A 27,045-nucleotide genomic window follows, 5' to 3' on the forward strand; every position below is an offset into this window, starting at 1 on the left:
TTAAGTAACCTATATTATATTAAGTAAACTATATTGTATTAAGTAAACTATATTATATTAAGTAAACTATATTGTATTAAGTAAACTATTTTGTAGTAAGTAAACTACAATGTATTAAGAAAATTATATTATATTAAGTAAACTACATTGTATTAAGTAAATTACATTGTATTAAGTAAACTACATTGTATTAAGTAAACTAGATTATATTATATTAAGTAAACTACATTGTATTAAGTAAACTAGATTATATTATATTAAGTAAACTACATTGTATTAAGTAAACTAGATTATATTAAGTAAACTATATTATATTAAGTAAACTATATTGTATTAAGTAAACTAGATTATATTATATTAAGTAAACTACATTGTATTAAGTAAACTAGATTATATTAAGTAAACTATATTATATTAAGTAAACTATATTGTATTAAGTAAACTAGATTATATTATATTAAGTAAACTACATTGTATTAAGTAAACTAGATTATATTATATTAAGTAAACTACATTGTATTAAGTAAACTAGATTATATTAAGTAAACTATATTATATTAAGTAAACTATATTGTATTAAGTAAACTAGATTATATTATATTAAGTAAACTACATTGTATTAAGTAAACTACATTATATTATATTAAGTAAACTACATTGTATTAAGTAAACTACATTATATTATATTAAGTAAACTAGATTATATTGTATTAAGTAAACTAGATTATATTATATTAGGCCTAGCCTACACAGTTGGTATTTTATTAAATGATTCACAAATGACATATTTCCACCCCAAAAACTCTTGTTTATCATTTCTCCTGTAATAACCCATTCCGGTAGACTGGTGATCCAGTCCTGTCCTGTCCCAAACTTGACTCCAGAACTTCACTCCCATTCCTGCCAGAATCCCTTGGGACACACGGGCATCCTGTTCCCGTGTCAGCCTCTAAGAGCCGGGTGAAGAGCTCTGTCTGGCCCTATCTAAGGTGAGGGACGGGGTTGGATGGGTGTGATGCTGACGACAAGTGTGTGAGTTAAAGGGGTTGTGTGTGAACGTGTGTTTTAAAGTAGCATATATGCATGTATATGATCATAAGAGTAGTTACAAATAAATTAAACTGACATTTTAAAAAGCAACACACAAACATCCATTGTTCTTAAAACTTTGACGACTGATCAAATCAAATCAGATGTTATTAGTCACATACGCGTGTTTAACAGATGTTATTAGTCACATATGCGTGTTTAACAGATGTTATTAGTCACATACGCGTGTTTAACAGATGTTATTAGTCACATACACGTGTTTAGCAGATGTTATTAGTCACACACGCGTGTTTAACAGATGTTATTAGTCACACACGTGTGTTTAACAGATGTTATTAGTCACACACGCGTGTTTAACAGATGTTATTAGTCACACACGCGTGTTTAACAGATGTTATTAGTCCCACACGCGTGTTTAACAGATGTTATTGGTCACACACGCGTGTTTAACATATGTTATTAGTCACACACGCGTGTTTAACAGATGTTATTAGTCACATACACGTGTTTAGCAGATGTTATTGGTCACACACGCGTGTTTAACAGATGTTATTAGTCACATTCGCGTGTTTAACAGATGTTATTAGTCACATACGCGTGTTTAACAGATGTTATTAGTCACACACGCGTGTTTAACAGATGTTATTAGTCACACACGCGTGTTTAACAGATGTTATTAGTCACACACGCGTGTTTAACAGATGTTATTAGTCACACACGCGTGTTTAACAGATGTTATTAGTCACACACGCGTGTTTAACAGATGTTATTAGTCACATACGCGTGTTTAACAGATGTTATTGCGGGTGCAGCAATATGTTTGTGTTTCTAGCTCCAACAGTGATCTAACAAGTAATTACAATAGGCTGAGTGTTATTCTTAGAACTGGGCAACTATTAAATCATTTTTACCATAACATGACGTGACCTTCAGCAAGACTACACAATCCCACATACAGCGAGAACCCTTTGGAAGATAAAGCCGATTCAGAAAGCAGGTGGAATTCAAATGCATGTCGCTGAAAACCAGAGAAACATACACCAGAGCACACACACCTCTCCTCTTACCTCGACCGTGTAAATGAGTTTGTCTGACACGGTAAAAAAGTGTCATTTTCACAGCGTATCTCAATAACAAAGATACTGAACCCATTACAGGGCTACTCAGGTACTGAACCCATTACAGGGCTACTCAGGTACTGAACCCATTACAGGGCTACTCAGGTACTGAACCCATTACAGGGCTACTCAGGTACTGAACCCATTACAGGGCTACTCAGGTACTGAACCCATTACAGGGCTACTCAGGTACTGAACCCATTACAGGGCTACTCAGGTACTGAACCCATTACAGAGTTAATCAGGTACTGAACCCATTACAGGGCTACTCAGGTACTGAACCCATTACAGAGTTAATCAGGTACTGAACCCATTACAGGGCTACTCAGGTACTGAACCCATTACAGGGCTACTCAGGTACTGAACCCATTACAGGGCTACTCAGGTACTGAACCCATTACAGGGCTACTCAGGTACTGAACCCATTACAGAGTTAATCAGGTACTGAACCCATTACAGGGCTACTCAGGTACTGAACCCATTACAGGGCTACTCAGGTACTGAACCCATTACAGGGCTACTCAGGTACTGAACCCATTACAGAGTTAATCAGGTACTGAACCCATTACAGGGCTACTCAAGTACTGAACCCATTACAGAGTTAATCAGGTACTGAACCCATTACAGGGCTACTCAGGTACTGAACCCATTACAGAGTTAATCAGGTACTGAACCCATTACAGAGTTAATCAGGTACTGAACCCATTACAGAGTTAATCAGGTACTGAACCCATTACAGAGTTAATCAGGTACTGAACCCATTACATCACACACATTAAATGAAGAGTCCTCCAGCGATAGAAAAAAAGCAATTTTCATATTGGGCCAATAGATAGATACTCTATTTAGTTCCTGGCTCTCAGCGGACAAGTGTGTGTGTGTGTGTGTGTCTGTGTGTGTGTGTGTGTGTGTGTGTGTGTGTGTGTGTGTGTGTGTGTGTGTGTGTGTAGACCGCATCCTGGTGAATGGTGCCGGAGTCTGTCTGTCTGTCTGTCTGCTTCACTGCTTGTCTGCCAGTCTGTCTGATTTACTGCTTGTCTGTCTGTCTGTCTGCTTGTCTTCCCGGCTTTCTGTCTGACTGTCTACCTGTTTGTCTGTCTGTCTTCCTGCATGGGAGGAAGGGAGGGAGGGAGGGAGGGAGGGAGGGGGAGAGAGAGAGAGAGAGAGAGAGAGAGAGAGAGAGAGAGAGAGAGAGAGAGAGCTGAGCAAATGTCAAATTGGCTTTTTACCAAATTACCGTACAACAGACCATGTATTCACCCTGCACACCCTAATTGACAACCAAACAAACCAAAACAAAGGCAAAGTCTTCTCATGCTTTGTTTATTTCAAAAAGCCTTTGACTCAATTTGGCATGAGGGTCTGCTATACAATTTGATGGAAAGTGGTGTTGGGGGTAAAACAAACAACATTATAAAATCCATCTACACACACAACAAGTGTGCGGTTAAAATTGGCAAAAAAACACACAACAATTTCTTCACACAGGGTCGTGGGGTGAGACAGGGATGCAGCTTATGCCCCACCCTCTTCAACATATATATCAACAAATTGGCGCGGGCACTAGAAAAGTCTGCAGCACCCGGCCTCACCCTACTAGAATCCAAAGTCAAATGTCTACTGTTTGCTGATGATCTGGTGCTTCAGTCACCAACCAAGGAGGGCCTACAGCATTACCTAAATCTTCTGCACAGATTCTGTCAGACCTGGGCCCTGACAGAAAATCTCTGTAAATCTGTTTGTAGGTGACCAAATACTTATTTTCCACCACAATTTGCAAATAAATTCATTAAAAATCCTACAATGTGATTTTCTGGATTATTTTTTCTCATTTTGTCTGTCATAGTTGAAGTCTACCAATGATGAAAATTACAGGCCTCTCTCATCTTTTTAAGTAGGAGGACTTGCACAATTGGTGACTGACTAAATACTTTTTTGCCCCACTGTACCTTGACCTAAACATCAGTGCCACAGGTAACTTCCACAAAGTTGTGAACGATCTGAGAGACAAGGCAAGAAGGGCATGCTATGCCATCAAAAGAAACATAAATTGCAACATACCAATTAGGATCTGGTTAAAAAATACTTGAATCAGTCATAGAGCCCATTGCCCTTTATGGTTGTGAGGTCTGGGGTCCACTCACCAACCAAGAATTACTAAAATGGGACAAACACCAAATTGAGACTCTGCATGCAGATTTCTGCTAAAATATCCTCCGTGTACAACGTAGAACACCAAATAATGCATGCAGAGCAGAATTAGGCCGATACCCACTAATTATCAAAATCCAGAAAAGAGCCGTTAAATTCTACAACCACCTAAAAGGAATCGATTCCTAAACCTTCCATAACAAAGCCATCACCTACAGAGAGATGAACCTGGAGAAGAGTCCCCTAAGCAAGCTGGTCCTGGGGCTCTGTTCACAAACGCAAACAGACCACACAGAGCCCCAGGACAGCAACACAATTAGACCCAACCAAATCATGAGAAAACAACAAGATAATTACTTGAAACACATTGGAAAGAATTAACAAAAAAAAAACAGAGCAAACTAGAATGCTATTCGGCCCTAAACAGAGAGTACACAGTGGCAGAATACCTGACCACTGTGACTGCCCCAAACTTAAGGAAATGACTATGTACAGACTCAGTGAGCATAGCCTTACTATTGAGAAAGGTCGCCGTAGGCAGACCTGACTCTCAAGAGAATACAGACTATGTGCTCACTGCCCACAAAATGAGGTGGAAACTGAGCTGCACAACCTCGTACCAAATGTATGACCATATTAGAGACACATAGAGAGAGTGGAGAGGGAAGGAGAGAGCAGAGAGGGAAAGAGAGGGCAGAGAGGGAAAGAGAGAGCAGAGAGGGAAAGAGAGAGCAGAGAGGGAAAGAGAGTGGAGAGGGAAAGAGAGAGTGGAGAGGGAAAGAGAGAGTGGAGAGGGAAAGAGAGAGTGGAGAGGGAAAGAGAGTGGAGAGGGAAAGAGAGAGTGGAGAGGGAAAGAGAGAGTGGAGAGGGAAAGAGAGAGCAGAGAGGGAAAGAGAGAGGAGAGAGGGAAAGAGAGAGCAGAGACAGAAATGAGAGCGGAGAGAGGGAAAGAGAGAGCAGAGAGGGAAAGAGAGAGCAGAGAGGGAAAGAGAGAGCAGAGAGGGAAAGAGAGAGCGGAGAGGGAAAGAGAGAGCAGAGGGAAAGAGAGAGCAGGGAGGGAAAGAGAGAGCAGAGGGAAAGAGAGAGCAGAGAGGGAAAGAGAGAGCAGAGAGGGAAAGAGAGAGCAGAGAGGGAAAGAGAGAGCAGAGAGGGAAAGAGAGAGCAGAGAGGGAAAGAGAGAGCAGAGAGGGAAAGAGAGAGCGGAGAGGGAAAGAGAGAGCAGAGAGGGAAAGAGAGAGCAGAGACAGAAAGAGAGAGGAAAGAGGGAAAGAGAGAGCAGAGAGGGAAAGAGAGGGGAGAGGGAAAGAGAGAGCAGAGAGGAAAAGAGAGAGCAGAGGGAAAGAGAGAGCCGAGAGGGAAAGAAAGAGCAGAGAGGGAAAGAGAGAGCAGAGAGGGAAAGAGAGAGCGGAGAGGGAAAGAGAGAGCAGAGAGGGAAAGAGAGAGCAGAGAGGGAAAGAGAGAGCAGAGAGGGAAAGAGAGAGCAGAGAGGGAAAGAGAGAGCAGAGAGGGAAAGAGAGAGCAGAGAGGGAAAGAGAGAGCGGAGAGGGAAAGAGAGAGCAGAGAGGGAAAGAGAGAGCAGAGACAGAAAGAGAGAGGAAAGAGGGAAAGAGAGAGCAGAGAGGGAAAGAGAGGGGAGAGGGAAAGAGAGAGCAGAGAGGGAAAGAGAGAGCAGAGGGAAAGAGAGAGCCGAGAGGGAAAGAGAGAGCAGAGAGGGAAAGAGAGAGCAGAGAGGGAAAGAGAGAGCAGAGAGGGAAAGAGAGAGCGGAGAGGGAAAGAGAGAGCAGAGGGAAAGAGAGAGCAGGGAGGGAAAGAGAGAGCAGAGGGAAAGAGAGAGCAGAGAGGGAAAGAGAGAGCAGAGAAGGAAAGAGAGAGCGGAGAGGGAAAGAGAGAGCAGAGAGGGAAAGAGAGAGCAGAGAGGGAAAGAGAGAGCAGAGAGGGAAAGAGAGAGCAGAGAGGGAAAGAGAGAGCGGAGAGGGAAAGAGAGAGCAGAGAGGGAAAGAGAGAGCGGAGAGGGAAAGAGGGAGCAGAGAGGGAAAGAGAGAGCAGAGAGGGAAAGAGAGAGCGGAGAGGGAAAGAGGGAGCAGAGAGGGAAAGAGAGAGCAGAGAGGGAAAGAGAGCGGAGAGAGGGAAAGAGAGAGCAGAGAGGGAAAGAGAGAGCAGAGAGGGAAAGAGAGAGCAGAGAGGGAAAGAGAGCGGAGAGAGGGAAAGAGAGAGCAGAGAGGGAAAGAGAGAGCAGAGAGGGAAAGAGAGAGCGGAGAAAGGGAAAGAGAGAGCAGAGTCAGAAATGAGAGCGGAGAGAGGGAAAGAGAGAGGCTCTGAATCCCACCATGTGGAACCATCCGCAGATTGATTCATTTAATCACTTTAATGAGTGACATTTAGGCAGCAGAGCACACTGTCATCCCCTGAATGCAGCAGGGCCAGGGACTAGGTGGCTCTGCCATAGGCATTTCACACCTTAATATCTTCTATCCAGACCTGGATTGGTCTAGATTGGGTGGGGACAGAGAATACACATCGGCCCTTTTCCTTGTCTCTTTCTGGCTGTGTGTGTGTGTGCATGTTATTAGACAAGTATAATGATTGTTTTGTGAGTTATGTAAACGATGTTGTTCCATTGCTTGCCACAGGGTGTTGAACGGTGGGCTATTATTACATTGTTATTAATGTGTTGTTAAAGAGATACTTCAGGAGTCAGATGAACTGGTGGATACCATCTCTGCATCCAGTATGAAGGAAGTTATACGTCCGTTTCGCAAGCCAATTGCCAACTAGCATTAGTGCAATGACTGGAAGTCTTTCGGTATCTGCTAGCACGCTAGTCATTATGCTAACGCTAGTTAGCAATTGCGCTAGCGCTAGTTAGCAACTTCCCTTCAAACTGCACACAGAGACATACAAATGGTATTCATGAGTTAATTTGACTAAGAAGAAGATCCCTTGAACTGGCTGTGTTGTGTGGTTTTGGATATTGTTTGGGTTAGCCTACAATGGACTAATGCAGCTGTCCACTATTGTTATAGTTTACTCAAGTAAGACTGATTTTATACTGTGGTATGCACACTTGATTAAACAACACAACATCTCTTCAATAATTTCAGTAAGTATGCAAAAGGCTCTCTCTCCTGTGGACATAACTCCTAGATCCGGGCAACACACAATTTCCCATGTGAATAGGCGGGTGTACAGTGTGTGTGTGTGTGTGTGTGTGTGTGTGTGTGTGTGTGTGTGTGTGTGTGTGTTGGCAGCTGTTCAACCATCAACACACTACTATATTTCCTTTCTTTGACAAGGCAAATAAAATAAAAACTTCCCACCCGGTCGCAACACATACAGGGAACAATGTGCAATGTGTGTAAGTGTGAATATTTCTCTCCCCTTTCAAACCATTTAGCTCCCAGATATTAGAGATAGGGTTAGTAGCCCTTATTTGGGAAGAAAATAAAGAGAGAAAAAGAGGGAGAGAGACAGAGAGAGCGATGCACACTGCCCACAAAATGAGGTGGAAACTGAGCTGCAATTCCTAACCTCCTGCCAAATGTATGACCATATTAGAGCCACATATTTCCCTCAGATTACACAGATCCACAAAGAATTTGAAAAACAAACCCAATTTTGATAAACTCCCATTTCTACTGGGTGAAATACCACAGTGTGACATCACAGCAGCAAGATGTGTGACCTGTTGCCACAAGAAAAGGTCAACCAGTGAAAAACAAACACCATTTTAAATACAACCTATATTTATGTTTACTGTTAATTTGTATTGTTTATTTCACATTGTTTATTATCTATTTCACTTGCTTTGGCAATGTTAACATATGTTTCCCATGCCAATAAAGCCCCTTGAATTGATAGAGAGAGAGAGAGAGAGAGAGGGGAACAGAGAGATAGAGGGAGACAGGGAGAGAGAGAGGGAGAGAAGGAATGAGAGAGAGAGAGAGAGAGAGAGCAACAGAGAGATAGAGGGAGACAGGGAGAGAGAGAGGGAGAGAGGGAATGAGAGAGAGAGAGGAACAGAGAGAGAGAGAGAGCAACAGAGAGATAGAGAGAGGGGGAGAGGGAATGAGAGAGAGAGACGGAGATAAGCAACATGGAGGTCTGTACATGATGTTAGCCCAACACAATAATCATGAAAGGGGAGGACGCAGTCACTCAGTCAGCCAGAGCCAGTCAGCCAGAGCCAGTCACTCAGTGAGCCAGAGCCAGTCAGCCAGAGCCAGTCAGCCAGAGCCAGTCACTCAGTCAGCCAGAGCCAGTCAGCCAGAGCCAGTCACTCAGTGAGCCAGAGCCAGTCAGCCAGAGCCAGTCAGCCAGAGCCAGTCACTCAGTCAGGCAGAGCCAGTCAGCCAGAGCCAGTCATCCAGAGCCAGTCATCCAGAGCCAGTCAGCCAGAGCCAGTCACTCACTCAGCCAGAGCCAGTCAGCCAGAGCCAGTCAGCCAGAGCCAGTCACTCAGTCAGCCAGAGCCAGTCACTCAGTCAGGCAGAGCCAGTCAGCCAGAGCCAGTCAGGCAGAGCCAGTCAGCCAGAGCCAGTCAGTCAGAGCCAGTCAGCCAGAGCCAGTCACTCAGTCAGCCAGAGCCAGTCACTCAGTCAGCCAGAGCCAGTCACTCAGTCAGGCAGAGCCAGTCAGCCAGAGCCAGTCAGGCAGAGCCAGTCAGCCAGAGCCAGTCAGGCAGAGCCAGTCAGCCAGAGCCAGTCAGTCAGAGCCAGTCAGCCAGAGCCAGTCACTCAGTCAGCCAGAGCCAGTCACTCAGTCAGCCAGAGCCAGTCACTCAGTCAGGCAGAGCCAGTCAGCCAGAGCCAGTCAGGCAGAGCCAGTCAGCCAGAGCCAGTCAGGCAGAGCCAGTCAGCCAGAGCCAGTCAGTCAGAGCCAGTCAGCCAGAGTCAGTCACTCAGTCAGCCAGAGCCAGTCACCCAGTCAGCCAGAGCCAGTCAGCCAGAGCCAGTCAGCCAGAGCCAGTCAGTCAGAGCCAGTCAGTCAGAGCCAGTCAGCCAGAGCCAGTCAGTCAGAGCCAGTCAGGCAGAGCCAGTCAGTCAGAGCCAGTCAGTCAGAGCCAGTCAGCCAGAGCCAGTCACTCAGTGAGCCAGAGCCAGTCAGCCAGAGCCAGTCAGCCAGAGCCAGTCACTCAGTCAGGCAGAGCCAGTCAGCCAGAGCCAGTCATCCAGAGCCAGTCATCCAGAGCCAGTCAGCCAGAGCCAGTCAGCCAGAGCCAGTCACTCACTCAGCCAGAGCCAGTCAGCCAGAGCCAGTCAGCCAGAGCCAGTCACTCAGTCAGCCAGAGCCAGTCACTCAGTCAGGCAGAGCCAGTCAGCCAGAGCCAGTCAGGCAGAGCCAGTCAGCCAGAGCCAGTCAGTCAGAGCCAGTCAGCCAGAGCCAGTCACTCAGTCAGCCAGAGCCAGTCACTCAGTCAGCCAGAGCCAGTCACTCAGTCAGGCAGAGCCAGTCAGCCAGAGCCAGTCAGGCAGAGCCAGTCAGCCAGAGCCAGTCAGGCAGAGCCAGTCAGCCAGAGCCAGTCAGTCAGAGCCAGTCAGCCAGAGCCAGTCACTCAGTCAGCCAGAGCCAGTCACTCAGTCAGCCAGAGCCAGTCACTCAGTCAGCCAGAGCCAGTCAGCCAGAGCCAGTCAGGCAGAGCCAGTCAGCCAGAGCCAGTCAGGCAGAGCCAGTCAGCCAGAGCCAGTCAGTCAGAGCCAGTCAGCCAGAGTCAGTCACTCAGTCAGCCAGAGCCAGTCACCCAGTCAGCCAGAGCCAGTCAGCCAGAGCCAGTCAGTCAGAGCCAGTCAGTCAGAGCCAGTCAGCCAGAGCCAGTCAGTCAGAGCCAGTCAGGCAGAGCCAGTCAGTCAGAGCCAGTCAGTCAGAGCCAGTCAGCCAGAGCCAGTCAGTCAGAGCCAGTCAGTCAGAGCCAGTCAGCCAGAGCCAGTCAGCCAGAGCCAGTCAGCCAGAGCCAGTCAGTCAGAGCCAGTCAGCCAGACCCAGTGAGAAGTAGAATATGTGTTTATCTTCCATCTTGTTGGGTTCATACCCTGCAGTATGGAGCGCTAAACTTGTAGAAATAGAATGACTAGAACACATGGTATTTCTATGGCAGCTATACAACAACAAAGTGCAGGCAGCAGCAAACCTCTTTATACAGAGCAACAATGGAATGGGACAATTCAGCGCCCCAGGCCAGTAGCTAATCTATGACCAGGCAGCTTCCATGTTTTGAAACCCTATACTCCCTGTCTTGTGCAGTATAATAAATAGAGAGATATAATGGTGTGTGGTTATACACATTGTGTATAGGGATCATTTGAAAGGGGAAATGAACAAATACCTGACATTCATGTGTGCATTGTCATCAGGGACAGTTATCTTGAGATTTAAAAATAACCCTTCTTCGATGCCATTTTTAAAATTGTATTATTGTTTTATTTAACTAGACAAGTCAGTTAATAACAAATTCTTATTTACAATGACGGCCTACCCCGGTCAAACCCGGACGATGCTGAAACCTCTCTACTATCATACTGTACTCCAGCTAATATCTAATGAAAAGGTGGAGTCCCACATGGTTCCATTATGTGATTAATGTTAACTGTCAGTAAACTCCTGCCCTAGAGCCAAGGTGCATCCAACTGAGACAGCTCGAGACGTTCCCATCTGGTGACCCCGCACGGCGTGGGAGACAAACCTCAGTTATGACGGGACCCCTGGGCAGCGAGCGTTCCCTGCTGTCACTTCGAGTGGGAAAGATGTCAGCTTGAAGACTGACTGAGTTGACTGACATATCCACTTTTTGACTTTCAACTCTCTCCAATGTCGGCAGTCTGCTCTCTCTCTCTCTCTCTCTCTCTCTCGCCACAGAGAGGCAAGCTAACTGGTAAGTGCAGTTTGTCAACGGTGTTTATAACACCAGAGATTAAATGTGAATGTATCTTGCAAGATACATGTTAGCATCATACATGCAATGAACATTCCACATGAATGTAGCCTATCGTTAGTTTATTCAACAGTGTGGAAGTAGGCTATACATTATGTTAAATATAATGCACCCCTGACAACAGGCTATATATATCTTGAAAAATGCTGCAATGCATTGGCTAAAACAACATCGATAGTTAAAAGTTCAACAGGCTTTATACTCCCAAACCTAAAGACGTCCACTAATATTAGTTGATAAACAGTCTTGGACGATGTTCGACAGAACAAAATGGGATACATTTATGAAAACGAACGTTCAAAGATTTCCTCTGAACCAATACCGACAATCCATTGAATCGATAGTCTTTCACGTATTAAAATCATTGAATAAATATTGTGTTGTATAATCAAGTGTGCATACCCACGGTATAAAATCAATCTTACTTGAGTAAACTATAACAATAGTGGACAGCTGCATTAGTCCATTGTAGGCTAACCCAAACAATATCCAAAACAAAATATCGTACTCAACAGTGCACACAACACAGTCAGTTAATAACACATGAATAACAATGTAATAATTGTATTCATGTTTCAACGTTATAGCCAACCATTCAACAGAAACTCCGTGGCAAACTTAGAAGCGAGGTAACAACATTGTTTACGTAATAGATTTTCCCATAATTTGTTTTCTCCATCACTTCGCGTTTTTCCCATCATCGATTTATTACACATTCGGAGTTGGTTCAAATTGAATACAGCTCGTAGGTTAACAACGTAGAGCTCTAAAGACTAACGCGACTTGCTGGGTAGGTAACATTGACTATTCTTACCTCAAAACTGCAGGTTTGTCCAGAACCTATGGTGTTCTCTCCACAAAATATGTCAGAATATAGATTTAAATCAGTGCAGGAAAAACAATATAAAGATTGAAAGAAACAGCCAGATTGGAGATGTGCGCCCGAGGAAAGAACAACAAGCCTTTAGACTTCAGTCTTCAGCTAATAAATTAGCCGCGGATAACTAGCACCAATTTAGTCACGCAGTCTTGTAGCGGAGTAAAAGAGATCCGTAGACAAACAGTTTTGTTCGGAACTCCCAGACCATACCGCACGTTGTAAAGCACCGATCCGTCCAGGCGGTGGTTCAGCCCCCAGGGGCGGGCACTCAGCCTAGTTGGCCACGCCTCCTCCTAACTCATTTACTCTTTTGAATTAGATGGTGAACACGGTGATCAATATAATAATAACATTGCACAGATGAAAGGACCGTAAGAACGTATATTGAATTAATTAAATGCAGTTTAATTATCCCCAAAAAATGCCAAAGAAAACGCACCTCCCCCATAAACACAAGAAGAAAAAAAATATTTAGTGGGTGGAGAGAGCATGAGGCTGGGGTGACAAGTGTTTTTTTGGAGCCCCTCGTGTCACTGAATCTACTACAGATGGGAGAGCAAGATAAGTGGGTCTTGAGACTTGTCTCAGAAGGTCGTGACACTGACATTCCCTGTGGCATGTATCTGTGATAGATACCCCCAAACCCCTTGTTTTATAGTGTGTATGTATTATTCTCTACTAGCCCAAACCAAACAAGAACATTTGAATACAGACTGAAATTGTCAGGGTTTTGAGTTAAATTAGGAGAGAGAGAGAGAGTGTGTATGTGTGTGTGTGTGTGTGTGTGTGTGTGTGTGTGTGTGTGTGTGTGTGTGTGTGTGTGTGTGTTTTCCTGCGTTCTGTATGTGTGTTTGTGCATATGTGTGTATATGTGTGTGTGTCTGTGCATGTGTGTATACAGATGTAGTATCTTAATTTGATCACTCTTTTGTTGATGAGAATGTTCATGCAAAGCAGGAAATGCAAACTTGTAGTCTATTCAAGGTTTAAAAAGGCGTGTAAAGTTTGTAATTTCCACTTGAACATTTCAGACGTGATTTGCCCTATCGTAAAATGTATCAACCCCTACAAAAACTGTCCATTAATTATAATCTACATGATAATTCACTTATCCCACTGCTACAGGATTATTTTTCCTTCTGTATTAAACCCGGATCAAATTAAAAGCCGACATCTGTATGCGCCTGAGCAATGGATCAAACAGGGCAGCTGCAGACCCACTTTCAAAATAAGGCTGAAAAAGTATGTTTTTTACACACCCACATTTTTTTTGACCAGAAAATGATCATGATCACAACTGTGTGTGAGCGTGTGTAGGGCGTATTAGCAGCTGTCTAGTGTTTAAAACACAGGGCACGGAGAGGACAGAGGTCCTTTAACTAGAAGACCCTCCTCCCCCAGTCTTACACACAAAAAAAGGGTCCATTGAGGTATTTATCTCAAAGTTCACTATGTGTTCTGTGTGTGTCTGTTGGTTTTCCTCCAATCAGCAGCATAGGAACCATGGTCAGTGGACTGTTTCAGCCAATCAGTGACTGATCACATTAATCCTGAGAGGAAACACAGCAGTGAGTAAAGTTTTGTCCTGAATTTCACTATATTCCCTATGTACTGTATGTAGTGCACTCGTTTTGTCCAGAGTCCTTCTCTAAAGCAGTGCATTATATAGGGAATCGGGTGCAATTAGGGCTGCTGCCTCCATGGTTCCTTAGATGTATAGCCCTGATAGTTTATAGTCTAGCCTAGATAGTTTATAGTCTAGCCTAGGTAGCTTATCGTCTAGCCTAGATAGTTTATAGTCTAGCCTAGGTAGCTTATCGTCTAGCCTAGATAGTTTATATTCTAGCCTACATAGTTTATAGTCTAGCCTAGATAGTTTATAGTGTAGCCTAGATAGTTTATAGTGTAGCCTTGATAGCTTATAGTTTAACCTAGATAGTTTATTGTCTAGCCTAGATAGTTTATAATCTACCCTAGATAGTTTATCATCTAGCCTAGATAGTTTATAGTCTAGCCTAGATAGTTTATAGTCTAGCCTAGATAGCTTATCGTCTAGCCTAGATAGTTTATATTCTAGCCTAGATAGCTTATAGTCTTGCCTAGTTAGCTTAAAGTGTAGCCTAGATAGCTTTTAGTTTAACCTAGATAGTTTATAGTCTAACCTAGATAGTTTATATTCTAGCCTATTTAGTTTATAGTCTAGCGTAGATAGCTTGTAGTCTAACCTAGATAGCTTATAGTCTAGTCTAGATAGCTTATAGTCTTGCCTAGATTGCCTATAGTCTAGCTTAGTTAGTTTATAGTCTAGCCTAGATAGTTCATAGTTTAGCCTAGAAATGTTATAATCTATCCTATATATTATATATACTAGCCTAGATAGTTTATAGTCTAGCCTAGATATTTTACAATCTAGCCTAGATAGCCTATAGTCTAGCCTAAATAGCTTATAGTCTAGCCTAAATAGCTTATAGTCTAGCCTAGATAGCTTATAGTTTAGCCTAGATAGTTTATAATCTTACCTAGATAATATGTAGTCTAGCCTAGATAGCTTATTATCTAGCCTAGATAGTATATAGTCTAGCCTAGATAGTTTATAGTCTAGCCTGGATAGTTTATAGTCTAGCCTACATAGCTGATATTCTAGCCTAGATAGTTTATAGTCTAGCCTAGATATTTTATAATCTAGCCTAATTAGTTCATAGTCTAACCTATGTAGTTTATATTCTATCCTAGATAGCCAATAGTCTAGCCTCGATATCTTATAGTCTAGCCTACATAGTTTATAGTCTAGCCTAGATAGTTTATAGTGTAGCCTTGATAGCTTATAGTTTAACCTAGATAGCTTATTGTCTAGCCTAGATAGTTTATAATCTACCCTAGATAGTTTATCATCTAGCCTAGATAGCTTATAGTTTAGCCTAGATAGCTTATAGTCTTGCCTAGATTGCCTATAGTCTAGCCTAGTTAGTTTATTGTCTAGCCTAGATAGCTCATAGTTTAGCCTAGAAATGTTATAATCTATCCTAGATATTTTATATACTAGCCTAGATAGCTTATAGTTTAGCCTAGATAGTTTATAATCTAGCCTAGATAGTTTATAGTCTAGCCTACATAGTTTATTGTCTAGCCTAGATATTTTATAATCTAGCCTAGATAGTTTGTAGACTAGCCTATCTATCTTATTGTCTAGCATAGAGAGTTTATAGTCTAGCCTAGATTGCTTATAGTATAGCCTACTTATCCAATAGCTTATCCTACTAGCCTAGATAGTATGTAGTGTAGCCTTGATAGTTTATAGTTTAACCTAGATAGTTTATTGTCTAGCCTAGATAGTTTATAATCTAGCCTAGAAAGTTTGTAGTCTAGCCTAGATATCTTATAGTCTAGCCTAGATAGACTCTAGTCTAGCCTATACAGCTTATAGTGTAGCCTAGATAGCGTATAGTCTAGCCTAGAAAGCTTATAATGTAGCATAGATAGTTTATAGTTTAACCTAGATAGTTTATAGTCTAACCTAGATAGCTTATAGTCTAGCCTAGTTAGTTTATAATCTAGCGTAGATAGCTTGTAGTCTAGCCTAGATAGCTTATCGTCTAGCCTAGATAGCCTATAGTCTAGCCTAGATAGCTGATAGTCTTGCCTAGATAGCTTATAGTTTAGCCTAGATAGTTTATAATCTAGCCTAGATAGTTTATAGTCTAGCCTACATAGTTTATTGTCTAGCCTAGATATTTTATAATCTAGCCTAGATAGTTTGTAGACTAGCCTATCTATCTTATTGTCTAGCCTAGAGAGTTTATAGTCTAGCCTAGATTGCTTATAGTATAGCCTACTTATCCAATAGCTTATCCTACTTATCCAATTGTCTAGCCTAGATAGTATGTAGTGTAGCCTTGATAGTTTATAGTTTAACCTAGATAGTTTATTGTCTAGCCTAGATAGTTTATAATCTAGCCTAGAAAGTTTGTAGTCTAGCCTAGATATCTTATAGTCTAGCCTAGATAGACTCTAGTCTAGCCTATACAGCTTATAGTGTAGCCTAGATAGCGTATAGTCTAGCCTAGAAAGCTTATAATGTAGCATAGATAGTTTATAGTTTAACCTAGATAGTTTATAGTCTAACCTAGATAGCTTATAGTCTAGCCTAGTTAGTTTATAATCTAGCGTAGATAGCTTGTAGTCTAGCCTAGATAGCTTATCGTCTAGCCTAGATAGTTTATATTCTAGCCTAGATAGCTTATAGTCTTGCCTAATTAGCTTAAAGTGTAGCCTAGATAGCTTTTAGTTTAAGCTAGATAGTTTATATTCTAGCCTATTTAGTTTATAGTCTAGCGTAGATGGCTTGTAGTCTAACCTGGATAGCTTATAGTCTAGCCTAGATAGCTTATAGTCTAGCCTACATATCTTACAATCTAGCCTAGATAGCCTATAGTCTAGCCTAGATAGCTTATAGTCTAAACTAGATAGCTTATAGTCTTGCCTAGTTAGCTTTTAGTCTTGCCTAGATTGCCAATAGTCTAGCCTAGTTAGTTCATTGTCTAGCCTAGATAGCTCATAGTTTAACCTAGAAATGTTATAATCTATCCTAGATATTTTATATACTAGTCTAGATAGCTTATAGTCTAGCCTAGATATCTTACAATCTAGCCTAGATAGCCTATAGTCTAGCCTAGATAGTTTATAGTCTAACCTATATAGCTTATATTCTAGCCTAGATAGCCAATAGTCTAGCCTAGATTGCCTATAGTCTAGCCTAGATAGTTTATAGTCTAGCCTACATAGTTTATAGTCTAGCCTAGAGAGTTTATAGTCTAGCCTAGATTGATTATAGTATAGCCTACTTATCCAATAGCTTATCCTACTTATCCAATTGTCTAGCCTAGATAGTATGTAGTGTAGCCTTGATAGTTTATAGTTTAACCTAGATAGTTTATTGTCTAGCCTAGATAGTTTATAATCTAGCCTAGAAAGTTTGTAGTCTAGCCTAGATATCTTATAGTCTAGCCTAGATAGACTCTAGTCTAGCCTATACAGTTTATAGTGTAGCATAAATAGCGTATAGTCTAGCCTAGATACCTTATCGTCTATCCTAGGTAGCTTATATTCTAGCCTAGAAAGCTTATAATGTAGCATAGATAGTTTATAGTTTAACCTAGATAGTTTATAGTCTAACCTAGATAGCTTATAGTCTAGCCTAGTTAGTTTATAATCTAGCGTAGATAGCTTGTAGTCTAACCTAGATAGCTTATAGTCTAGCCTAGATAGTTTATAGCCTAGCCTAGATATCTTATAGTCTTGCCTATATATATTTTGTAGACCAGCCTAGATAGCTTATTGTCTAGCCTAGATAGTACATAATCTAGCCTAGATAGTTTATAGTCTAGTCTGGATAGTTTATAGTCTAGCCTACATAGTTTATATTCTAGCCTAGATAGTTTATAGTCTAGCCTAGATATCTTATAATCTAGCCTAATTAGTTTATAGTCTAACCTATATAGTTTATATTCTAGCCTAGATAGCCAATAGTCTAGCCTAGATTGCCTATAGTCTAGCCTAGATAGTTTATAGTTTAGACTAGATAGTTTATAATCTAGCCTAGATAGTTTATAGTCTAGCCTACATAGCTTATAGTCTAGCCTAGATAGCCTATAGTCTAGCCTAGATAGCTTATAGTCTATCCTAGATATCTTATAGTCTAGCCTAGGTAACCTATAGTCTAGCCTAGATTGCTTATACTAGCCTAGATAGTGTGTATTTTAGCCTTGATAGCTTATAGTCTAGCCTAGATAGCCAATAGTGTAGCCTGGATAGCTTATAGTCAAGCCTAGATGTCCAAGAGTCTAGCCTAGATAGCCAATAGTCTAGCCTAGATAGTTTATAGTCTAGCCTTGATAGCTTCTAATCTAGCCTAGATAGTTTATAGCCTAGATAGCTTATAGTATTGCCTAGATAGCTTGTAGTCTAGCCTAGATAGTTTATAGTCTAGCCTAGATAGCTTATCGTCTAGCCTAGATAGTTTATATTCTAGCCTAGATAGCTTATAGTCTTGCCTAGTTAGCTTAAAGTGTAGCCTAGATAGCTTTTAGTTTAAACAAGATAGCTTATAGTCTAACCTAGATAGCTTATATTCTAGCCTATTTAGTTTATAGTCTAGCGTACATAGCTTGTAGTCTAACCTGGATAGCTTATAGTCTAGCCTAGATAGCTTATAGTCTAGCCTACATATCTTACAATCTAGCCTAGATTGCCTATAGTCTAGCCTAGATAGCTTATAGTCTAACCTAGATAGCTTATAGTCTTGCCTAGTTAGCTTAAAGTGTAGCCTAGATATCTTTTAGTTTAACCTAGATAGCTTATAGTCTAACCTAGATAGCTTATATTCAAGCCTATTTAGTTTATAGTCTAGCGTAGATAGCTTGTAGTCTAACCTAAATAGTTTATAGTCTAGCCTAGATAGTTTATAGTCTAGTCTAGATAGCTTATAGTCTTGGCTAGATTTTCTATAGTCTAGCCTAGTTAGTTTATTGTCTAGCCTAGATAGCTCATAGTTTAGCCTAGAAATGTTATAATCTATCCTAGATATTTAATATACTAGCCTAGATAGCTTATAGTCTAGCCTAGATATCTTACAATCTAGCCTAGATAGCCTATAGTCTAGCCTAGATAGTTTATAGTCTAGCCTAGATAGCTTATAGTTTAGCCTAGATACTTTATAATCTAGCCTAGATAGTTTATAGTCTAGCCTACATAGTTTATAGTCTAGCCTAGATATTTTATAATCTAGCCTAGAAAGTTTGTAGTCTAGCCTAGATATCTTATAGTCTAGCCTAGATAGACTCTAGTCTAGCCTATACAGCTTATAGTGTAGCCTAGATAGCGTATAGTCTAGCCTAGAAAGCTTATAATGTAGCATAGATAGTTTATAGTTTAACCTAGATAGTTTATAGTCTAACCTAGATAGCTTATAGTCTAGCCTAGTTAGTTTATAATCTAGCGTAGATAGCTTGTAGTCTAGCCTAGATAGCTTATCGTCTAGCCTAGATAGCCTATAGTCTAGCCTAGATAGCTGATAGTCTTGCCTAGATAGCTTATAGTTTAGCCTAGATAGTTTATAATCTAGCCTAGATAGTTTATAGTCTAGCCTACATAGTTTATTGTCTAGCCTAGATATTTTATAATCTAGCCTAGATAGTTTGTAGACTAGCCTATCTATCTTATTGTCTAGCCTAGAGAGTTTATAGTCTAGCCTAGATTGCTTATAGTATAGCCTACTTATCCAATAGCTTATCCTACTTATCCAATTGTCTAGCCTAGATAGTATGTAGTGTAGCCTTGATAGTTTATAGTTTAACCTAGATAGTTTATTGTCTAGCCTAGATAGTTTATAATCTAGCCTAGAAAGTTTGTAGTCTAGCCTAGATATCTTATAGTCTAGCCTAGATAGACTCTAGTCTAGCCTATACAGCTTATAGTGTAGCCTAGATAGCGTATAGTCTAGCCTAGAAAGCTTATAATGTAGCATAGATAGTTTATAGTTTAACCTAGATAGTTTATAGTCTAACCTAGATAGCTTATAGTCTAGCCTAGTTAGTTTATAATCTAGCGTAGATAGCTTGTAGTCTAGCCTAGATAGCTTATCGTCTAGCCTAGATAGTTTATATTCTAGCCTAGATAGCTTATAGTCTTGCCTAATTAGCTTAAAGTGTAGCCTAGATAGCTTTTAGTTTAAGCTAGATAGTTTATATTCTAGCCTATTTAGTTTATAGTCTAGCGTAGATGGCTTGTAGTCTAACCTGGATAGCTTATAGTCTAGCCTAGATAGCTTATAGTCTAGCCTACATATCTTACAATCTAGCCTAGATAGCCTATAGTCTAGCCTAGATAGCTTATAGTCTAAACTAGATAGCTTATAGTCTTGCCTAGTTAGCTTTTAGTCTTGCCTAGATTGCCAATAGTCTAGCCTAGTTAGTTCATTGTCTAGCCTAGATAGCTCATAGTTTAACCTAGAAATGTTATAATCTATCCTAGATATTTTATATACTAGTCTAGATAGCTTATAGTCTAGCCTAGATATCTTACAATCTAGCCTAGATAGCCTATAGTCTAGCCTAGATAGTTTATAGTCTAACCTATATAGCTTATATTCTAGCCTAGATAGCCAATAGTCTAGCCTAGATTGCCTATAGTCTAGCCTAGATAGTTTATAGTCTAGCCTACATAGTTTATAGTCTAGCCTAGAGAGTTTATAGTCTAGCCTAGATTGATTATAGTATAGCCTACTTATCCAATAGCTTATCCTACTTATCCAATTGTCTAGCCTAGATAGTATGTAGTGTAGCCTTGATAGTTTATAGTTTAACCTAGATAGTTTATTGTCTAGCCTAGATAGTTTATAATCTAGCCTAGAAAGTTTGTAGTCTAGCCTAGATATCTTATAGTCTAGCCTAGATAGACTCTAGTCTAGCCTATACAGTTTATAGTGTAGCATAAATAGCGTATAGTCTAGCCTAGATACCTTATCGTCTATCCTAGGTAGCTTATATTCTAGCCTAGAAAGCTTATAATGTAGCATAGATAGTTTATAGTTTAACCTAGATAGTTTATAGTCTAACCTAGATAGCTTATAGTCTAGCCTAGTTAGTTTATAATCTAGCGTAGATAGCTTGTAGTCTAACCTAGATAGCTTATAGTCTAGCCTAGATAGTTTATAGCCTAGCCTAGATATCTTATAGTCTTGCCTATATATATTTTGTAGACCAGCCTAGATAGCTTATTGTCTAGCCTAGATAGTACATAATCTAGCCTAGATAGTTTATAGTCTAGTCTGGATAGTTTATAGTCTAGCCTACATAGTTTATATTCTAGCCTAGATAGTTTATAGTCTAGCCTAGATATCTTATAATCTAGCCTAATTAGTTTATAGTCTAACCTATATAGTTTATATTCTAGCCTAGATAGCCAATAGTCTAGCCTAGATTGCCTATAGTCTAGCCTAGATAGTTTATAGTTTAGACTAGATAGTTTATAATCTAGCCTAGATAGTTTATAGTCTAGCCTACATAGCTTATAGTCTAGCCTAGATAGCCTATAGTCTAGCCTAGATAGCTTATAGTCTATCCTAGATATCTTATAGTCTAGCCTAGGTAACCTATAGTCTAGCCTAGATTGCTTATACTAGCCTAGATAGTGTGTATTTTAGCCTTGATAGCTTATAGTCTAGCCTAGATAGCCAATAGTGTAGCCTGGATAGCTTATAGTCAAGCCTAGATGTCCAAGAGTCTAGCCTAGATAGCCAATAGTCTAGCCTAGATAGTTTATAGTCTAGCCTTGATAGCTTCTAATCTAGCCTAGATAGTTTATAGCCTAGATAGCTTATAGTATTGCCTAGATAGCTTGTAGTCTAGCCTAGATAGTTTATAGTCTAGCCTAGATAGCTTATCGTCTAGCCTAGATAGTTTATATTCTAGCCTAGATAGCTTATAGTCTTGCCTAGTTAGCTTAAAGTGTAGCCTAGATAGCTTTTAGTTTAAACAAGATAGCTTATAGTCTAACCTAGATAGCTTATATTCTAGCCTATTTAGTTTATAGTCTAGCGTACATAGCTTGTAGTCTAACCTGGATAGCTTATAGTCTAGCCTAGATAGCTTATAGTCTAGCCTACATATCTTACAATCTAGCCTAGATTGCCTATAGTCTAGCCTAGATAGCTTATAGTCTAACCTAGATAGCTTATAGTCTTGCCTAGTTAGCTTAAAGTGTAGCCTAGATATCTTTTAGTTTAACCTAGATAGCTTATAGTCTAACCTAGATAGCTTATATTCAAGCCTATTTAGTTTATAGTCTAGCGTAGATAGCTTGTAGTCTAACCTAAATAGTTTATAGTCTAGCCTAGATAGTTTATAGTCTAGTCTAGATAGCTTATAGTCTTGGCTAGATTTTCTATAGTCTAGCCTAGTTAGTTTATTGTCTAGCCTAGATAGCTCATAGTTTAGCCTAGAAATGTTATAATCTATCCTAGATATTTAATATACTAGCCTAGATAGCTTATAGTCTAGCCTAGATATCTTACAATCTAGCCTAGATAGCCTATAGTCTAGCCTAGATAGTTTATAGTCTAGCCTAGATAGCTTATAGTTTAGCCTAGATACTTTATAATCTAGCCTAGATAGTTTATAGTCTAGCCTACATAGTTTATAGTCTAGCCTAGATATTTTATAATCTAGCCTAGATAGTTTGTAGACTAGCCTATCTATCTTATAGTCTAGCCTAGACATTTTATAATCTAGCCTATATAGCCTATTGTCTAGCCTAGAGAGTTTATAGTCTAGCCTAGATTGCTTATAGTCTAGCCTACTTATCCAATAGTCTAGCCTACTTATCCAATTGTCTAGCCTAGATAGTATGTAGTGTAGCCTTGATAGTTTATAGTTTAACCTAGATAGTTTATTGTCTAGCCTAGATAGTTTGTAGTCTAGCCTAGATATCTTATAGTCTAGCCTAGATAGCCTCGTGTCTAGCCTATACAGCTTATAGTGTAGCCTAGATAGCGTATAGTCTAGCCTAGATACCTTATCGTCTAACCTAGGTAGCTTATATTCTAGCCTAGAAAGCTTATAATGTAGCATAGATAGCTTATAGTTTAACCTAGATAGCTTATAGTCTAACCTAGTTAGTTTATAATCTAGCCTAGATAGCTTGTAGTCTAACCTAGATAGTTTATAGTCTAGCCTAGATAGTTTATAGCCTAGCCTAGATAGTACATAATCTAGCCTAGATAGTTTATAGTCTAGCCTGGATAGTTTATAGTCTAGCCTACATAGTTTATATTCTAGCCTAGATAGTTTATAGTCTAGCCTAGATATCTTATAATCTAGCCTAATTAGTTTATAGTCTAACCTATATAGTTTATATTCTAGCCTAGATAGCCAATAGTCTAGCCTAGATTGCCTATAGTCTAGCCTAGATAGTTTATAGTTTAGACTAGATAGTTTATAATCTAGCCTAGATAGTTTATAGTCTAGCCTACCTAGTTTATAGTCTAGCCTAGATAGCCTATAGTCTTGTCTAGATAGTTTATAGTCTATCCTAGGTATCTTTTAGTCTAGCCTAGGTAACCTATAGTCTAGCCTAGATTGCTTATACTCTAGCCTAGATAGTGTGTATTTTAGCCTTGATAGTTTATAGTCTAGCCTAGATAGCCAACAGTGTAGCCTAGATAGCTTATAGTCAAGCCTAGATATCCAAGAGTCTAGCCTAGACAGCCAATAGTCTAGCCTAGATAGTTTATAGTCTAGCCTTGATAGCTTCTAATCTAGCCTAGATAGTTTATAGCCTAAATAGTTTATAATTTAACCTATATATCTTATAGTCTAGCCTAGATATTTTATAATCTAGCCTAGATAGTTTATAGTCTAGCCTAGATATCTTATAATCTAGCCTAGATAGTTTATAGTCTAGCCTAGATATCTTATAACTAGCCTAGATAGTTTATAATCTAGCCTAGATAGCCTACAGTCTAGCCTAGATAGCTTATAGTCTAGCCTAGATAGTTTATAATCTATCCTAGATTGACTACAGTCTAGCCTAGATAGTTTATAGTTTAACCTAGATAGTTTATAGTCTAGCCTAGATAGCTTAAAGTATTGCCTACATAGTTGATAGTCTTGCCTAGATAGCTTATAGTATTGCCTAGAAAGCTTATAGTTTAGCTTAGATAATATGTAGTCTAGCCTAGACAGTTTATTGTCTAGCCTAGATAGTATATTATCTAGATTAGATAGTTTATATTCTAGCCTGGTTATCTTATAGTCTAGCCTAGATAGCAAATAGTCTAGCCAAGATAGCTTTTAGTCTCGGCTAGATAGCTTATAGTATTGCCTAGATAGTTTATAGTATTGCCTGGAAAGCTTTTAGTTTAGCCTACATAGCAAATAGTGTATCCCAGATAGCTTATAGTCTAGCCTAGATAGCTTATAGTATTGCCTAGATAGCTTATAGTCTTGCCTAGATAGCTTATAGTCAAGCCTAGATAGCCAATAGTCTAGCCTAGATAGCCAATAGTCTAGCCTAGATAGCCAATAGTCTAGCCTGGATAGCCTATAGTCTAGCCTAGATAGTTTATAGTCTAGCCTAGATAGCTTCTAATCTAGCCTAGATAGTTTATAGCCTAGCCCAGATAGCTTATTGTCTAGCCTAGATAGCTTATAGTATTGCCTAGATAGTTTATAGTCTAGCCTAGATAGCAAATAGTCTAGCCTAGATAGCTTATAATCTAGCCTAGATAGTTTATAGTATTGCCTAGATACCTTATAGTATTGCCTAGATAGTTTTTGTCTTGCCTAGATAGCTTATAGTCTAGGCTAGATAGTTTATAGTCTAGCCTAGATTGCTTATACTCTAGCCTAGATAGTTTATAGTTTAACCTAGATATCTTATAGTCTAGCCTAGAAAGTTTATAATCTATCCTAGATTAGTCTAGCATCGATAATTTATTGTCTAGCCTAGATAGCTTATTGTCTTGCCTAAATAGCTTATATTCTAGCCTAGATAGCTTATAGTCTATAATTCTCAGCCAAACGTGAAGAACTAACGGAGTTATTTCGGCTCCAAAAATAATATTTTTGGAAAAAAGGAACATTTGCTATCTAACTGGGAGTCTCCATAGTGAAAACATCCAAAGCCCATCAAAGGTAAACAATTTAATTTGATTGCTTTTCTGATTTTCGTGACCAGGTTGCCTGCTGCTAGCTAGGCATAATGCTATGCTAGGCTATCGATAAACTTACACAAACGCTTGTCTTGCTTTGGCTGTAAAGCATATTCTGAAAATCTGAGATGACCGGGTGATTAACAAAAGGCTAAGCTGTGTTTCAATATATTTCACTTGTGATTTTCATGAACATGAATATTTTCTAGTAATATTATTTGACTGTGGCGCTATTGCTATTCAGCGGCTGCTGACGAAAATGATCCCGCGACAGGAATGGCGTCAAGTTAACTCCGTTTAAATGTTAATCCATAGAGAGACATAGGCCTAAGATATGATAAGTCTTATGAGACATTATACAGGCTCATACATACTTATAACAATGTATAAAGCATTCAACTTTGACAATTATCTTGCTGTCGGTGCAGTGAAAATTTTAAACCTGAGAAAATAGTTTTTAACAGAAATGACAACTAGGTTAGCAGTCCTACTGAACACTATAAGCAGAATATAAAATCCTAGCATTGATGTCCACACTCTAATATATACACATATACACACACACACACACACACACACACACACACACACACACACACACACACACACACACAAACACTCATTTCACCAGCCTACACTTCAATCACACACACAGCATCTCTTACCACATGCTACCTCATTAAAGAAAGTATGTGATTGCACACACAACCCCTAATGCCCCAACACGCCATCAAAACACAAACACACACACACAGGCACAGACACACACACACACACACACACACACACACACACACACACACACACACACACACACACACACACACACACACACACACTCCCCCTTGCAGCCTCATTCTGTCAGGGGGCATCAGACAGTGCCCGTGGGACATGCACCATACTTCATGCCTGCCCTCTCCACGGCTCCAGGAGGAGGGAGGAGACCCAGGGATGTGGTGCAGTCTGTCCATGTCACAGTGCCTCTTTCTGGGCTTGGCGAGCTGGCGAGCAGGGCAGGAGACACCTCCTGGATCCCCTCCAAGATGAGACCCAGGGAAGTTGTGCAGTCTGGCCTTGCCACAGTGTATCTTTCTGGGCGCAGGGGGGCGCAGGGTAGGATACAGCATCTGGATCCCCTTACGGAGAACCAGACCAGACTAGATCAGAGCCTGAATATAGCCTGGACTCTGAAATAGTGTCTCTGTCTGGTGAGATCATTCTGTCAGTCTCCGCCATAAAGATGGGACAGCATCTACTGAATGAGTATCTCTATGGCCTTAACAATGGCAACCTCCATCCAACTCCATCCACCTCCATTCACCTCCATCCAACCAACCTCCATCCACCTCCATCCATCTCCATCCCTCTCCATCCAACTCCATTCACCTCCATTCATCTCCATCCACCTCCATCCCTCTCCATCCACCTCCATCCCTCTCCATCCACCTCCATCCACCTCCATCCCTCTCCATCCACCTCCATCCACCTCCATCCACCTCCATCCATCTCCATCCACCTCCATCCCTCTCCATCCACCTCCATTCACCTCCATCCCTCTCCATCCACCTCCATCCCTCTCCATCCACCTCCATCCACCTCCATCCCTCTCCATCCACCTCCATTCACCTCCATTCACCTCCATCCACCTCCATCCACCTCCATCCACCTCCATCCCTCTCCATCCACCTCCATTCACCTCCATCCACCTCCATCCCTCTCCATCCACCTCCATTCACCTCCATCCACCTCCATCCCTCTCCATCCACCTCCATCCCTCTCCATCCACCTCCATTCACCTCCATCCCTCTCCATCCACCTCCATTCACCTCCATCCACCTCCATCCCTCTCCATCCACCTCCATCCCTCTCCATCCACCTCCATCCACCTCCATCCACCTCCATCCACCTCCATTCACCTCCATCCCTCTCCATCCACCTCCATTCACCTCCATCCACCTCCATCCCTCTCCATCCACCTCCATCCCTCTCCATCCACCTCCATCCTCCTCCATCCACCTCCATCTACCTCCATCCTCCCTCCATCTACCTCCATCCTCCTCCATCCACCTCCATCTACCTACATCCATCCTCCCTCCATCTACCTCCATCTACCTCCATCCTCCCTCCATCTACCTCCATCCTCCTCCATCCTTCTCCATCTACCTCCATCCACCTCCATCCACCTCCATCTACCTCCATCCTCCCTCCATCTACC

The 27,045-nt window shown here is 40.8% G+C and overlaps 2 protein-coding genes across 2 annotated transcripts in view; one reads left to right on the forward strand and one right to left on the reverse strand.

Moving 5' to 3' along the window:
* LOC139376209 (tetraspanin-18B-like) overlaps nucleotides 1-12,365 on the reverse strand; it is a 124,903-nt gene extending 112,538 nt beyond the window's left edge. Inside the window, exon 1 of the mRNA XM_071118511.1 lies at nucleotides 12,059-12,365. The gene's annotated coding sequence lies outside the window, so the exon portion shown is untranslated. The remainder of the gene's footprint in view (nucleotides 1-12,058) is intronic.
* Nucleotides 1-27,045, forward strand: part of LOC139376285 (uncharacterized) — a 1,125,987-nt gene that overhangs the window by 779,315 nt on the left and 319,627 nt on the right. The window lies entirely within an intron of this gene.

Source organism: Oncorhynchus clarkii, chromosome 2 (genome assembly GCF_045791955.1).
Source record: "Oncorhynchus clarkii lewisi isolate Uvic-CL-2024 chromosome 2, UVic_Ocla_1.0, whole genome shotgun sequence".
Classification (NCBI taxonomy): Eukaryota; Metazoa; Chordata; class Actinopteri; order Salmoniformes; family Salmonidae; genus Oncorhynchus; species Oncorhynchus clarkii.